General features: G+C 44.3%; 1 pseudogene; it reads right to left on the bottom strand.

The window, feature by feature from the left end:
- Window positions 1-11,124: 11,124 nt before the first annotated feature.
- On the bottom strand, window positions 11,125-14,496 carry LOC136457757 (NADH--cytochrome b5 reductase 1-like; annotated as a pseudogene).
- Window positions 14,497-17,709: the final 3,213 nt, after the last annotated feature.

Genomic DNA, 17,709 nt, shown 5'->3' on the forward strand with positions numbered 1-17,709 from the left:
GCAAAGTCAGTATTGGCGTTGCAGCACTCCTATCATAACATGGTCGTCTAAGCTTGTTCACATAATAACAACTATCTATTTAAGTTGGCTCAATCTTCTATCAAATTCTCATGCGAGATTAATCTTTTATTTCATTAGAATATTATAGGCCTTATATTTATCTGATTTAAGATTGGACCAAACACAATATAAATAAAAAAAACTAGCTTATTATTGGCACAATTACCATATAAAAGATTATATATCCGTTGCAATGCATGGGCGTGTTTGCTAGTAATAATAAAGAGGCAAAATTTATCTCCACCTATTTTTTGTTCCGGCCATCCCTTAACTAACTTTGTGAACGTGGAAAACCACCTATAGCCCTATATAACTATGAATCATAATCTCTCCGATTTCTGGTGAATAAGAATCTTAATCCAAATAGGAAAAATATAATAATATGGACAACTAGAAATCTTAATCCAATTAGATCTCCAACTCCGAGTAACCGAAATAGAAATCTTAATCCAAATACAAAAATATAAGAATATAAATTAAAAATTGAAAGAATCTTGATATCGTCTAGAGGGGGGGGGTGAATAGGCCTGTTTAAAATAAAACTCAAACTTACTATTAGTATAGGCGCGGCACTACTGCTCCCAAGGTGTGGCACTGCCGCACTGCAGCATTGTCGTACTGAAAAAGCAGCACTGCTGCGCTTGCAGACAAGCTCGAACTATAATTCAAAAACTGCCCAAGGAATATTAGATCAGGTAAATTACTGAGCTTTTTGGAGTAGTGTTGAACCTATTCCACCACTTGAATCACAGCGAAGCTTAAGCACAAGTAGATCGGGACCAAATCCTAGAATTGCCACAAACACAAGTAAAGCAATGCAAATCACAAGAACACAAGTGAGACACCGATTTATCCCGTGGTTCAGCTCGCCACTAAAGCTTGCCTATGTCCACATTGTTGAGGTTGCCACAAAGGCTTTGGATCTCTTTCAACCCTTTCCTCGTTCTCAAGTCAAGATAATGAACTCTTAAAAGAAGGGGTGATTTCACTAGCTATTTGGGGTAATTACAAACCTCCCGCGATGCTCTAGCCGGCTAGGAGCAAGCTCTAAGAGTAACAAACACAATCCACTGGCTTAAACGCGAACCAAGTGCTTTGGCAGTTGAAGAACAGTTGGGGCTGCTCTCTAATGGAGTTTGGAAGCTCAAACTCTCTTGAATTTGGAATGGAATCAAAGGGATAAGCTTGAGGGGCTCCAATGGTGAGTGAGGGAGAGAGAGAGCTGCTTTGGTCGCACTTGGGAAGAAAATGGTCGATCTGAACAGGTGATCGTTGTGGGAGAGAGGAGAAGGTATAAATACCCCGGCTCCCAATGGTCAGTTAAGTCACGGCAGTGTCGTGGCTAAACTGTGGTAGTGCCTCGCCTGAACTGCGGCAGTGCCTCACCTGCCAGGCAGCACGAAAGATAGGATTGCAAAGCTTACTGTCTTGGCTAAGGCTTTAAAGATATTTGGTGGGTAAATGAGCACTTGGTTACACATTAAAGCTTGTGTATTGTATCTCCCTTTATAGTACGGCTTTTTTCTAAACATGAGCTAATTATAAAACTAATTGTATAAGCCGTGACTAATTCGCGAGATGAATTTATTAAGCCTAAGTAATTCATGATTAGCATATGTTTGTTGTAGCATCACATTCGCTAATCATGGATAAATTATGCTTAATAGATTCGTCTCGCGAATTAGCCTTTATTTATGCAATTAGTTTTGTAATTAGTCTATATTTAATACTCATAATTAGTATTAAGCATCCGATGTGAAGTTTAGTCACAAGCATCAAACACCCCAGCGACGGGAAGGACTAAGGGTAGGTACATTGCTACACGTGAGCCATCTCGTACGCTGTCCCATGCAGTGCCAAGTAGGATTTTTGCTGATGTGGAGGGAAGAGAGAGGAAAAAGAAAGAGGTGATTGTTCATGAGTTAAAATTTAGAACTATGAGACAACTATTCTACCATTATATGAGTTGTTGTTACCATGCAACTTACAACTTTACTTTTATTCTATGCACAAATTAAGGTACTACGAGTTAGTACGAGACAACTTTTAAAATAACCATAATATATGTTGTCTATTAAACCATCTTAAAATTACGTGACACTACGTGAAACTATATACGGACAAGATGCATGTACTTGTCCTAACTGGAACGATGAATGCACGGGGACCCAACTCCCCACCGGGTTTACCTCTCCTACTGTTTGAGTTTTAGCATTGATCCATTTCTATTTGATCGTATTACGCTTGACTTGCTGTAAAACAAAACATTCGCTTTGCACTCTTGGCCTTTCAATAACCCACGTTTCTATTTGGCTGTATTAAGCTTGACTCGCTGCCATCGCTCTACACGCTTTGCTTTTCCCCTTTGCGCGCCCGATTGCCTTTGTTTAATCCGCCCCTGCCCCCCGCAGAAAAGCGAACGAACCCCCCCCCCCCCCCCCCACCCCACCCCACACACACACACACACCCGAGATAAATACCACCGAGCGAGCCCCATCCGCCCAACACACAGCACGTGCCGCCGCGTTGCCGCCATGTCGACCACCCTGCAGCTCCGCACCAACGGCGACGACATTGCCGTCTCGATCGGCATAAGCCCGAGCGAAGCTGCGGGTGCTGCAGCCGTCGGCAACTCCATGCAGCTCGAGCGCTGGCTGTGCCGCACCAACGGCGACGACATGGCCTTCTCGATCGGCATAAGCCCGAGCGAAGCTGCGGGTGCTGCAGGCGGCGGCAACTCCATGCAGCTCCAGCGCTGGCTGTGCTCATCGGGCTTGGCCACGCTGATCATGGATGCGGCCACCGCGTTCTACAGATCGCCGCACGGAGTGGTCTTCGAGCAGCACAGGTTTGCTTACTACGCCACCCTCGCCGGAATTTTCGCTGCCGGGCTTGGCGAAGTCGGTACGGCCTGCTGGCTGGCCAGCTCCGGCCAGCAAGGCCGAGGCCGCAGTCGGGCGTTCAGAGCGGGCGTCGTCTGCGCCTCCGTCGTGCCTCTCGTTGCCATCATCGCACTCGGTGGATTCTCCGTCGTCACGAAGGACTAAGCCGGGAGGGAAGCGTCGGTGAGTTGGCCAGGTGTGGTTTGGCGGTGATCAGCTGATTATTTGTTACTGCTCTGCATGCATGGTTGCCCGTTCGATCCGGCGTTGCGTCTTCTTTTCATATATAAAGATGAAAAAGGTATTGATTTGGTATATATAGTACTCCTATATTGTATCAGGAGTCAGCAAGGGATTGTAGCAGCAGAATAATTTTACCACGGTGTTGTAGTATTTATTAGTGTTGAAGTCAGTAATCACGCGAGCTTGTGTTTGTGTTGTGTTGTGGTGAATCGAGCTGTTTTGTGTTTGTGTTGTGTTGAATCGAGCTGTTTTAATAGAGTTTAATTCGTATCCTCGACTGGTGCGATGCAATTTGTCATTCAGAATTCCTTGCAAGCTAGGCCTACCTAGATCTATGGACCAAGTCCAAATACAAATTCAAGCAATGCGTTCAATCGAATGAGCTTTTGCAATTATGTTTTCCCATGATCCTATATGGGCCGGGCTGTCCGGAGCAGCCTCGAACCCAAAGCCCAGTCCACCTCAGTGAGAGAGAGAGAGAGAGCGCAATTTATACAGGATAACACAAGGCCACAAGCCATGAGAATATCAGATTAGTTTTTATAGTGAGAGACGGTCACGGTATATATGAAAAATTGATTGGAGCAGAGCGATGCACAGAGCGTGTGTGCCGTCATGTTTGGGCGTTTTGCCATCACTAATGTCTAACGCTATACCAAGGGAGTATATTTTTTTATTTTTAACACTTTTTAAATTATTTTTAAAATTGACGCTGTTTTTTTTTAAAAAACTACTGTTCGCCTAAACGGTCGTTTAGCCCGTTTACACACCGTGTAATCGCTACACAGTGGCGTGCCGTTTCCGTTTAATCACCCGTTTACCCCGTTTAATTGGCCGTTTAGCCCGTTTAATGGGACGTTTTGCCCGAATAATGTCTAAACGGTAGGTGACTGACTGTTTACCGTTTAGCGTTTAGGAAAACATTGAAAAAAACTAACAGTTCTGGACGCGCCAACTGACATGGCGCGGCCAAACCACTCTACCGCGTCATGCATGGCGGCGCGGCCAGGCTGCCACCGTGGCAGCGATCGGTGACGTGGCCCAGCTCTGCCGCGCAACAGATCACGGCGCGGCAGGCCCCAGTAAAGGCCCGTGACGCGGCTCTCTCTCTCTCTCTCCACTCCTTTCTTTCCCTTTCACGCGCCCGTCGTCGCCAGACGCCCGCGCCTTTCGCCCGCGCCCGTTGCCGGCAGCCGCTGGTCGCACCCTCCCTTGCCGGCACCCTCCCTACCTTCCCCGAAGCTCCTCCTCGACCTTGTCAAGGTAAAGAAGCTCCTCCTCGGCCTCAACGGTGGATCAAAGGATTTGAATGAGTAGTTAGGGTATGGAGGAAAATATGAGTTCATTAGAACATTGGATTGAAGGATTAGGATTACCAATGTTAAAGTTAATCGGTTAGTTAGAATTATGATTACCTTGTATTCTAAGGTCAATTTTTATAAGAATTTTGCTTGTTTGAGTTTGTATCTCAACTTTTATATGTGAATAAATATATGGACACACTGTTGATGTACCAAATTTTATTTTTTACCGATCAAAGTATAGTTTTCATGTTTGCATCTAAGATAGAGTTTGCACCAAAGTGTAGGTTATATTTTATTTGTTGTAATGCAAATGGTTCTCATTGACATTAATTTGTGATGTTTTGATTTTTGTTTGTTAAATTACAACCGTTTTGTTAGATGCAAGAAATGTATTTGGAGAAGTTTTGGCGAAAACGGGGTCGTCCTCGAGAATTACACCCCGACGCGTCTAGCAAAGATGCCCCCGTCCCTCCTGACCTCCCTGTCCCTAACTGTGACTATGGTTTCCCGGCCGACGTGTTTCAATCGAGACATCCAGACCCAACGGCGCGTTGCTTCTACACATACAGTCGTTTTAATGTAAGTAATTATTCCCATTATCTTTTTTTCTTCGTTTGTGTAAGTAGGCTACTAATATTTTGTTGGAATCTTATTGTGTAGGCCCATGAGAGGTGCTTTTTCTTTTAGTGGATCGACGGTGCAGACAAGTTTGACCCTAGATACCTCCTTTTTGACGATTGGTGTAGAGGGAGATATCCACGTGAGCACTTCCAGCGGTAGGTTCCACCCCCCTAACCCCCCGCCAATGATGGCTAAGGAGAAGCACCTAGCTGCATTTAGACGACTCGAGGAACCTCCTCTGTGCGAATGCGGAGATCGAGCTGTGATAAACCCTGAGAATACGTTGGAGTTTGTGTGTCCGAACAAACACGAAGTAAGTGGAAAATGTATCTGTTTAAATGTTGATCTCTATATGTGTGCGTGTACTAATGTATTTTCTTTATGGATTTGCGAAGTGTCATTTCAATGAGTGGCTCTACGGTCCTAAGAATCAATGGCCGGAGCCACCAAAGGCAAAGGAAAAGAAGAAAGAAAGGTTAATTTACAAAGCACTTCCAGTCAAAGTGCGAATGTGGTGTTAACTCCAACTACGGTCTAGTCCCTTTGGAGCTTGGAATATGCCATTATTGCGGCCATATGGTTGACTATGATGAGGTTGGTTATTTTTGTGGTAAACATGAAATCGTATTTTGTTTCTTTTGCTAAGACATATATGATATAATTTTTCGTTTGAACAGAGCACAAGAAAATGCAGGTGGGAATGTTATGATGGTCAAGCTAAGTTCTTGGATGAACTAAAGGGGAGGCAAGTAATTGCACGAAAGAGGGGATATGGATCTGACTACGTCAACCTATTCGTTAAACATCACAAAAACAAGATGCATGAGTTTGCTAGACAGCGTGGTATTCGTAACCCGATCGATGTTGGGCTTGACAAATGGGGATTGAAGAGACGGAGGGCGTTAGAGGAGGAGAGGGCAAGGAAGAAGGCAATAGAGGAGACAAGAGTACAGATGCAGGTCTTGAATGACTATATTGTTGCATTGTGTGCTAGGTTCAAGTCATCTCTCGGCTTGAATTTGGGTGCAAATTTTCTTAATGAAAAAAACGCCTAGTTTCTTCTAAGTTGGGTCTCGTTTTTTTTTCTAATAAAACATCAAGTCGAGAAAGCATAGAGGAAAGGGTGTGGACTGATTACCAGATACCTCAGCGCTGTGTATCTTTCTTGACTTAGATATAAAGGCTTTCGTCTCTGCATTTCATGATCCTGCATTGTCATGAAAGAATGCCCACTTGGTACTCCCAACTTCCCAAGTTGCTCCCTCGGCATGTCCTCATGCATTTCGACCATTTCTAAAAGATCATGGGAAAAACTAGGCAACCGCCATGCAATGCTGCATGTTCCCCTTTTTATTTTTATTATAATGCTAACGGCTATTGACTCTGTCCCCCAAAGAACGTAACTATGGTATGCGTGCTAGTTAAAGTGCTTCAAGTTTGATCAAATTTTCAGTAAATAGTATTCATATTTATGACTCCAAATCAATTTATTATGAATATATATTTCGTAATTAATCGAATAGTATTTATTTGATATTATAAATATTTATACTTTTTATATATAATTAGTCGTATAATAAAACATGACATATCTGTCCTTGGTTTGACGACTAATATAACCATGGATGAACGCTAGCAGGGTTTCCATGTGGGGATGCGCGCGCTAGACAAAGGTTAGCAATCTTTCTGCGTGCCTAGCAGTTGGGTGTGTAGTGGGAGGCTCGATCTCAGTCGGTTTCATATCCTGCAAAAGTTGCTAATGATGCGACCTGCGTAAGATTCTTCGTTCGTTAGCACGGCTAATTAAGCTATTGTTATATAATAAGCAAGACTATATATTAATATAGTACTAAACTGTACTACTGAGTTTGCAGAGTAGAGTGTTTTACTAGCTGGTCTGGTATTGGGATGGGAACATTTAACCACAGCCTTGTGCCCGTTTCTGACTGTAACTACTGTGGCCGCATTGAACAGTGCCACATCTTCCGCATCAACCGGCATTACTGTACCATTCCACGGACATCTGTTTTATCAATTATTTTCCCTTTTTTTGTACTTTGATTTGTAACGACTAGCCAATCAACTCGTGCTTAAAAGTCCTGTAATTTTATCTTACATTAGTATTAGAAGTTGAGATATGTTACGGTGTGTAGAGATTTTATCAACCAACCATTGATCTTAAAACGAATGCCAACATTAATTGTGCAAAATTTTGTGAAGGCAGTTCTGATTGACAAGGTATGTTGAGAAAATCTCTACTAAAAGGCATATGACCATGTGTTAAGTAGTGTCTATAGTCCATCAGACATATTATCATCCTTCTGTTCAACCACCCCAGCATGAACAAGAGCAGTGGGGAGCTGTTATCAGAAATCCTCATCTCAGATACAAGAAGTACCTTCTACCAACCAGGGGGTAGAGTTCTCATTAGTTAGAAAATCCACAAGTCCAAGCCCAACCCTGTCGCCGAGCAAGATTTTCTGGTTCTGGTTGGCATCAACAGAGGATGCTCTGGGTGGTTTCATGCCAAGGCCAGTGAAAAACTTGAGGTCTAGGTGTGATGTTGGACTGCGAACATGCATTGGAAGTAAACATAATAGGTTGGTCATAACAAACTCACTAGAAGCAAGATGAACTATCTTACTGAAGTTTTTCTTTTTGAAAGCTACCAGCAGGAGATCTGGAAAGCTCGTCTTGAAGGAAAACAAGATACTGCCATTTCAGTAAGATAGTTTATATAATTGTAGTGTATCCATCTTAGCCAATCCTTGGTGCTAAATTATTGTTGTTCCATGTTCTTAGGCAATTTATTTAAGTAAGTGAAAACAGTTACAGTTGCAATCAGAAGAGCTTGAACAGCAATTGACCTCACTGGTGACACATTTCGTCCATTTCAAAGTTTTAGGGCCTAAGCCCCCCGCCTTTCATCTATATCTATATATCCCTGTCTTTGTGTACTGTGCGTACCCTTCTTGATACCAATGTAATGTGTGAGCTAGATCCCTGTGTTTCCATTAAAAAAAATTAGTGCAGATGGTCCTCATAGGACAACCGTGGCACTTATTCTCACTGTACATCCGATGTATGATCCGTCTTACAGTATAGCGCTACAAACGCCAAAGATTTCTTTCATCACAAGAAAAAAAAACGGCACGGATGGTCATGCAAAACTTACATACCAGTTGCCAACATTCGTGTGCCATTCTCTAGAAATTCTCCAGGAACTTGTGAACACGAGAACGAGTCCACCCAAGAAGCCCAATACGGCCCGCATCATCTGCAACCTCGTCTGATGGGCCATGGACTCTGCATTTAACATTTTAACTTGGAACTTTTAACTTAGTTATTAGGCCATTCTTGGGCTACTTATTTTCCCACAGAAAAGGGGCCCTCGGGTCGACTCACCAGTCAGATCCATCCATGGTGAGCTATGGCCTCGATACAGCCCAATTAGGGCCCTGCCGATTCGCCTCGACTCCGCCTTCTCTCGTTCTCCTCCTTGTCGCAGCCAGCGGCGGCGCTCCTCCGAGTTCTGCGACTGCAATGGTCACCGCTACTCCGGCCAGGCAATCCGCAGCTTCTTCTGCGCTGGCCATGGCCTGCCAAGCTGCCAGTTCCGTTGGAGACCACACGAGTCCAGGGGATTGCAAGTTTTTTCACTCTCTCTCCGTCACATCAAATCTTTGACATATGTATGGAGTATTAAATGTAGATAAAAAAATAACTAATTACACAGTTTGATTGTAAATTACGAGACGAATCTTTTAAGCCTAGTTAGGCTATAATTGAATAATAATTATTAAATACAAACGAAAGTGCTACAATGCCAAATACTAATTCCTAATCACAATGTAAACGAGGCCCCGGTTAATTCCCAAGCCATCGCCATGCTGCTCCTATCCCAATGCGATACCCAAGCCAGCCAAAAGAAAGGTACCTACAGGCTACACCTACAGAGCTGCTCACATGCATTTGAATGGACGTGACGGCACTTAGACGATTTAGACTTGTGGAAAAGTAGATTTTGCTAAGGCGATTCAGACTAATGGACGGAGGGAGTATTTCTTAACCTACTGCAATTTCTGCTTATTTCTTCACTTAATTCGTAGAATGGTAGTGTTACTAACCGCCGATATATTATTGGCCATCTTGATTTTTTTTTCTCGTAGAAATTTGTTGACTACTACTAGTAACTTGGTTTATGGCAATAATTGATTGGAATCAGACGCATTTATTTTGCTGTGTGCCTCTCGTCGGATCTAAGTAATGTCGTCATCTGAACCTGCCTGGTTAAAGACTTGAACACGTGGTTGTGGTTGATGCAAGATACGCGCTAGTGTGACAACAACATCAGACTGTAGTAGTTCTGCATGCATCTTTTAGTTCCATTAGTCATTAGAGTAGGAGTGCCACCTAGCACGTTGATAAAATAATAATAATACGTAATACACAGTCAGAAAGAGGCGTGGACCTGCATTTTCTTTCAGTCTTTTCCCCCTTGATATTGTTGATTCATCCTTGCGTTGAAAAGATGGGAAGCATAGGGGAAGCCCAAGAAATTAGGCGTGCTTGCCTAGTTGGCCAATGACAGCGATGTGAATGCCTCTCCCCAAAAAAAACAAAACAAAAAAAAAATCGGATAGGAGCTGGATGTCATTGCAATCAAGGAGCAGCGTGTGGGGTCGAAAAGGCCTAGAAAGGGTTCCATCCTCAAGCCGTCGGACAAGTTTGGCTTTTTTCCCCCCCGACGTGGACGACACGGAGGACAACAACAGCCGCGAGAAGAAGCCGGCCACTGGATTCGCACGTGGATCAGATTCAGATGTGCATCTATAGTACTCCTCCGTCCTAAAATAGAAGTTATTTTCAATTCCTAAGAAATCAAACATTTTTAACTTTGACTAAATATATATATAAAAAAATAATATTTTATAATACATAATTAGTGTTACTAGATAGAGCGTTGAGTATACCTTTACAATAAACTTATTTAAAGATATAAATGTTTGCACGTATTTTCTATAAACCTAGTTAAAGTTGGGAAAGTTTGACATGCACGCATCCCATAACGACTTATATTTTTCTATTGTTATTAAGTAGTAATAAAACACTATCACTAGTCATAGCACATGAGAATCTCACTAGGAGACATTTCGTAGGAAAAATTTATATTGAATTTTGAATGCTAAAACACTAGAAGTCCACCTCACTAGGAGAAGTCTAAAATTCTGGCTATGCAGTACGTAAAGAATCTCGAATCATCATCAATGATGACGATTGCTTGTTGTAGGACGACGACTCAAAGGGTGAGAGCGACTTTCCTTTATTATAGCTGGTACTTTCATGTGTGTTGTGATCCACTGGTCAAGCACAAAACTTTTGGCCTTTCTAGCATGAGACGTACTGAAACATCGTGCAAACTTAACATAAGAGTAATAGGATCATGCATTAGCTTACTCCAGACATACAACTGAGATCCTCATAATCTGGAAGCAACCAAGTCCCGCTCCATTCATTAGAGTTTGGTCCGATGCGTTTTCAGCTTGTCAAGCGGTTTCTTGATTGCTTGTCTTTTAAGTAAGCAGCTAGCAGGATTCGTCACATGCGTCAGACTGCTCGAGCATTACTAAAATGGCTTTCCCTGAGCACGAAGCAATCACACGTACATGTACGGACACGCCATGAGCCATGTAGCAGGAGCTCAGAAGAAGACGACGGACGCCTTGGTGTCACTGGCCTGTACCTGGCGCGTAAACGAGCGGCTTGACATCGCTGTGCTGTTCGTGTTTCGGCCTCATAGGGCAGGAGCTGCAACCAACACACCACCTGCTCGCCTGTTTGCTACCAAGCCTACCCGTATGTATGCGCACGCGTCCATAGCTCTGCAAGAACAGAGATAGCACACCTGCACATGCACAGTTTTTGTATTTGTATGACGCGTCAGAATGACACAAGTTGGCATCGTTTGCTGGCTCGGAGTGACAAACGATTGTGTTGGGAGAGGGTGCACTGTAACCACTGATAACACTGCAGATATGACGCAAAAATGGCGATGCCAAAAAAAAAAATGTCTTCATTGGAGTAGCGATTGCGACGACACGAAAAATGGCATGGTACAATGTCCCGACACAAATACAAATTAGGTAGGTACTCGGTACTCCTGCTTTCATCCAGGTACGATGCTCTGAACGCCAAACCACGTCTCTTTGGAGCTATATGACGACATGATCAGGCTTCGTCTACTCAAAGAGGCAAAGAAACCTGTTCCATCGCCGTTTATTTTGGTATTGGTAGAGAGAATGCTTAGAACTGGAACTGCATCTCCTTCGTGTAGCCGAGATCGTCCAGGTGCGCAGCCATGGCTTTGTTCATGGGAGGGCCACATCGCAATACCTGAAAACGGAAACCCCCCTAGTGTCTGACTTCACCGAGCAAAACTGATGGCTTCCAAGTTCCAGCAAGTGCTTTCAGTAACTGGAAAGCTTACCTGAATGTCAGCAGCAGGCGCTGGGCAATGAGTTTGGATCATTTCCTTTGACACGAACCCGACACCACCGTCCCAGACTTCAGGAGGCTGCACAGAAACAATGCCTATTTAGTAAGACGCGGATGTGTGAAATATAGGGTATCAACTAATGACAGGTGACTGGCCAAACTACTAATTCTTAGAATAGAAATAGACCTGATTCAAGACATAGTAGATCTTGAAGCGATCGGGATAGTTTTTGGCCATACTGTCAAGCTCTTCCTGCATCAAGCAAAATGTAAGCACACAAAAACGATACCGTACTGTATGATAATAGCGAGTTGCAATTTCATCACGGATGTAACGTCATAAGCCCAATCAGTGGCACAAATGCATGTCAAACAGAAAATTTCTTCTATTGCGATGGTTCAGTTTAGCATACAAACAAGTGCCTATAAGAGTAACACAGACTACAAGAACTGTAGACAAGAGTTCCTAGTTTTACTGTGGAGGAACAAATCCATAATTATTTCTCGACAAAAGAGTGCTGCTTACATATGGGCCCCGCAGGTCGAGTTAAAGGGCGTACCCAGTGCAGAGAGCTCCCGCTCTGTGCGGGGTCTGGGGAAGGGTGTTAGTGGCAAGCCTTACCCTCGCCTGTGCAATGCGAGGAGACCGCGACTTGAACAATACAAATTGAGTGGTATTCTGTGACATGTTTCTGCTCTTCATGATATGATACATAATTGCACAAAACAAAGATTATTTCCATATCCCAGAAACCAGGCCTACTAGTTTTCTATTCATAATGTAAGCTGGACAGATAGGGAGTAATGATATCAGTGTCTCACCAAATAGGCACCATCAATTGAACCAGACCCTTTTACATGCAGGTATATAACTGCTATCAGGTTAAGAGTCAATGAAGTTTGACCGCATAAAAGGCATACCTTCAGAAGAATATCCTCATAAGTGACATTTGCATAGATTAAACTTTTGTATTGTCTTTTGGGTTCTCAAGAATTGCCCTTGTGACCTATAGTAAGACAGAAAAAATGCACTGCTGAGTACTAAAAAAAATCTCAACTATACCATAATAAAGAACTTTGGACGATGTGTTATTACTTGGAACATTGGAGTAATGCCTGATCCTCCAGCTATCATTCCAAATGCTCTCACTTGTCCAGGTAGGTACTTGAAACGGCCCTAGGTTAGAGAAGCATTTATTTAATCTCAATATCGAAAGGCCAAAATGCATACCAGGAGCTATATATGTTTTCATTAACAAAATACACCTTCCGATTCAACTTCATTCAAAATGCACAACTTCTTTTTATTTTTTTGCTGTTTGTTCATTTGTTGCGCTATAATAAACGCTATCACTCTCACAAAACAAATGAACACCTCTTTCCAATGTAGCAAAAATGAAGGTAATAAGGTAACTGGACCATTTTTTTTATTATTGTGTACAACCACAGAATGACAAGTGTGATGCCTAATAATACTCAGTAACTCAAGAAGATTATAGATAAAACAAAAATCAAGGCCAAAATATGCCTCATGAGAAAGGACCAAATTGAGCATGTCTAGTGTGTAAGTTCAGACATGGAACAGGCAAAATCAACATACAAAATATAATGTGATACAGGTATACCTTAGGTCCCTTCACAGACAGATAATCACCAACTTTCATCTCACGGAAATGATGGGACATTCTTCCTTGGGGATACATCTTCAAGAAAGAAAATAAGTGGTGAATCACAACAGTGAACAAATAGTTGCATTGGTGACCAAAGATGCATAAAACACAACTGAAGATAAGATGGAATGATTAGGAAATGAAAAAAAAGACCATCTTATTGAAACTTACCTTTATAACAAGCTCAAAGGATCCAAGATCAGAGTCCAGAGTAGTTGGAGTATAAGGCTTGATCACTTCCTCGCCAGCAGCATCCTGTCCTCTGGAACAATTGGGGATAAACACAGTAAGATTAAAGGAAATTCAGACTAACGGCTGCACCTTCCAAACCCACTTTCAAAAGTGGTAACAAGGAACCCAAACCTGCAGCTTATATGTTGTCCGATTGGAAGACCCAATGCAGAAGTAGGTGTTGGGAGCGCAAACTTGAACTTGGCAACATTATGACTCAGCTGCCTCTTCTCAACAAGTTTAAACTCCTTGAAATTCTGGGGGTCCAGGCAGCCTACAGAACAGATCACAGCACAACCAACACAAATGAGCTACAAGGAGAAAAATGGGACTAGGCTGTGAGCTCCATGTTCCTAAAAAAGAACGAGATGCTAGCTTCAAAAGTAGTAGGTCACTTAAAATAAGTAGAACGATACATGCATACACAAAGTACCAAGTAGCAAGAACATAATCACGGTGGTAGGGCCAGTTCCCAAATGTTTCAGAATCCAAAGAAGCATGTCAACTAGATGGCCTTGGCCCTTGGCCTAGCAAGGAACTTATCTCTGAATGTTCAGCTTTGGCGAATCATGTAATTTTACTGACACTAGTGTTCAGAGGCATCAACACAACTAAATCCAATTATTAGCATTACAGAAAGATGAATCAATGGACCAGCACAATCACAAATTCTTTGAGCTCAGCAGGACACCAGCGCGGAAGGATTCAGAGCCAGAGATACATTCTAGTGACTAGTGTCCAAAGGAGAGACGAGTGACAGCCATAACAAGGGTTCCAGACACGCGCGGGTTACTGTTGACGGGAAGGGCATATGGCTCACCCCTGGGCTTCCTACTGCGGATGAAGAGGTAGGCGGCGACGGCGGCGACGGCGACGACGGCCACCGCCGTCTCCAGCCTCTGCCCGTGCAGGAACTCCATGCCCCCGCGCCCTTCCCCTCCCGTGGATTCGCGGTTGGTTTGGCTTTAGATTCGCGGGCGGGGTTTGGTCTGGTCCGCTGGTGCCTGAGATTTCAGAGCCGTCGTGACTGACTGGTGACGTGACGCCGAGCGGACACGGTGGTAGCTGGTAGGTGCGCAGCGGAGGTGGGTTGGTTGGAACGGGAACGGGCACGGGACAACCGGTTCGCTTACGGTGCTGGGCCGGCAGGATGACTCGTGGGCTGTGGCCATTCCCGTCTCGTCAATGGCGATGGCGAGCCGGCCCGCCGCTAACACCGTACCGGCCCGGCTGCAAATGATGCCTGTCCCACTGGGCTGGCCTTGGACGCGGCCACGGTGGCCTTTTTTCTCTCTCTCTCTCTCTGTCCCGAGTCCCGACCGAGCCCACGCCAGCCGCTAAAACGTTGACGTCGGCGAGGACGTCGCCGGTCGCCCCATCAGGCCATCTCCATTGAACACGGAGCCCACGCCACGCCACGGCCACCGACCGACCCTCTCCGTCCGCAGGCAACTATAACCACGCTAAAACGAGATGGAATGGAATCCCTTTTCGCCGTTATTCCAGTTCACACAGGGTTCTTCATCAAAGCAAAGATAAAGGTCGACTAGTGTGACCGGCGGCAGACGCAACCTGGAAGCGTCCGTTGGAATTGGACGGCCTCGTGCGCGGTCAATGCCATTCTGTGCCACAGCATACCCGTATAATGCCCCGTTCGCTTGGCTGAAAGTACTTTTGGCTGATTTGCTGTGAGAGAAAAATACTAGCTAAAAAAGTATGGCTTATAAGCTAAATGAATAGAGTGTTGATTTGTCAGCATTTTTTTCAACGGATTAAGATCATCGTGGACTTCGGCAATCTGTAGTAATTATTAAATTATTAGCACGGTAGGGATGGGACAAATATGTATCTGAACCAGCAATTAGTCTGTTCGCTTGTTGATTTCAGTCAGAGCTTATCAGTCAGTCAACGGTATTTTTCTCTTATAACAAACTAGCACCAACCGAGCTAGAAACTAACCAGCGAACAAGTTCAATAACAACACACACGTAATATCTGAACAAGAAATAGATAACACACATATACTTTGGACAATTTGGAATAATTCCAATATAAAAGTGCAGTACAATACGTAAAAAAGCTCGAAACATCGTTATGATGACGATTGCTTGTAGGACGACTCAAAGGGTGAAAGCGACTTTCCTTTATAGCCTATATAATATTATTCTAGTAACAAAAAAGTACTACTAGTATCGTAGTAGCAAAATTACTACAACTCAAGTAGTACAGTATTATAGTATTAGTCACGCACAGGATATTAGTCTCGTTCACTTCACTAAAAAAACAAACCGAAGTATTATTCCGGACGAGTTCAGGACATATAATTGTAAAAATTGAAGGCCGATATGATGCAGGTCCGCGCTCTCCAACACGCGGAACCTGCAGGTCCATGGATCGTCGTCGTCCTCTCCCTCCGCTCCACCGCCATTCACTCCTGCAAATTAAATTAAAACAAAATTTGGGATTCGGCCCGTGATTGAAATTGAAACAGATTCGTGCTATGAGACCTGCATGCTGCTGTCTATTCAATTTTGACTGGTCAACTTAGTTGCGACGAATTTTTCGAATTTTGTTCAAGTTAAACAGACTAATAGACGGTGGGCATGCAGAGAGGGGTGGTTCTCCGGTTATCCAAGTGGCCATTTGGTCTCGATTGGGATCGGCGGGGAGGGGAATGAAGCTAGAGTGCATGCATAGGTCCAGGTTGCCTGCCTGCCCTGCCCACTGGGTAAGAGAGGTGCAACTAGAGCTGCGATGGTGCCGGTCTGAGCGACGGCACGGTGTGCAAGAATTGAGAAAGGACCTACTAAACTCACCTCAAGCTGGCGGTTAAATTAAAGCGCCGTAGAGCTTCAGGAGCAGGTCCGGATCGAAGTCGCCCCCAAGTGCAACAGCCACGACGAGGGCGAGGAAGGACAAGCACAGGTTGACGAAGGCAAAATTACCGCGGCCGCCACGGCGGCCCACCGTGCTCAGCCACAGCCCGACGAAGAGGGTGACGACGCCGGCGAGCACGGCCGCTGTCAACGCGGGCGTGTACACGGGGGCCCTCAGACCAGTGATGCACGCAGAAGCTGAAATGACCACTGCAAGAGGCCCGACGTGGCCCCGTTCGTTAGTCTAAAACTGGCTAAAAACACTGTTCCGGCTGAATTGTTGTGAGAGGAAAACACTGTTCCGGTTGAAAAAAGAAACCGAACAAGTCGAATATAGGATAAGCCGAACAGGGCCTAATCGTCAGCGCCCCGCACCTGCAGCAGCAGGCGCCGCCGGGGGCCTCCTCCTCCGCCTGTAGCTTGCGCTGCTCCTACCGCCGCGCTCAGCATGATATTACTATCTTCCATCGAGTGATGACGGGCGGCGGGGTGGAGGACGATTGGACGAAGGCGGCGCGGGGAGGCACTGAGTCAGGCAGATTGTACCAGGGTATTTATAGAGGAAAAAAATTATTGATTTCTCTCTATTTTTATTGATTTCTCTCTACCTGCGACACAACTATTCCCTCCGTATCGGGCCCACCGGCGCTCCTTCGCTCGTCCACCCGGCCCTTCCCACACTCCCATCGCTCGCCCGCACGATGGACCCGGTCTCGCGGACTCTCTCTCCCCGCCCGCACTCGTACTGTACGTACTTATGCACTCAACCAAACATCCCTTGGCCTGGCTGGGAGAAGCAAGCCAAGCTCTCCTCGTCATGGAACCAATCACGCCCCAAAAGGACGTCTCGCACACCATAGGGGCATCTTGGGTGCCGTTCAAAGGAATCATTTTGTGTTTGGATCCAGGGATGTTTCATCGAATATTTGGATGTCAATTAAGAAGACTAAATATGAGGTAATTATAAAAATTATTTATATAAGATGTGACTAATTCGCGAGACGAATTTATTAAACCTAATTAATCCATCATTAGTATATGTTAACTGTAACACTATATTATCAAATCATTAACTAATTAGGTTTAATAGATTCGTCTCACAAATTAGCCTCTTCATGTAATTATTTTTACAATTAACCTATATTTAATAATTCTAATTAGCATTAAACATCGACGGGGCTAAAGTTTAGTCCCCATCTAAACACCCTGAGCGGGGTGCCGGAGGCGGACACGCGGTGAGGGTGACACATCACGCGGGGAAGTGCCATGGGGAATTTTTTTTATTTTTAACACTTTTTTAAACTATTTTTAAAACTGACACTGTTT

This window comes from Miscanthus floridulus, chromosome 6, assembly GCF_019320115.1.
Source record: "Miscanthus floridulus cultivar M001 chromosome 6, ASM1932011v1, whole genome shotgun sequence".
Lineage (NCBI taxonomy): Eukaryota > Viridiplantae > Streptophyta > Magnoliopsida > Poales > Poaceae > Miscanthus > Miscanthus floridulus.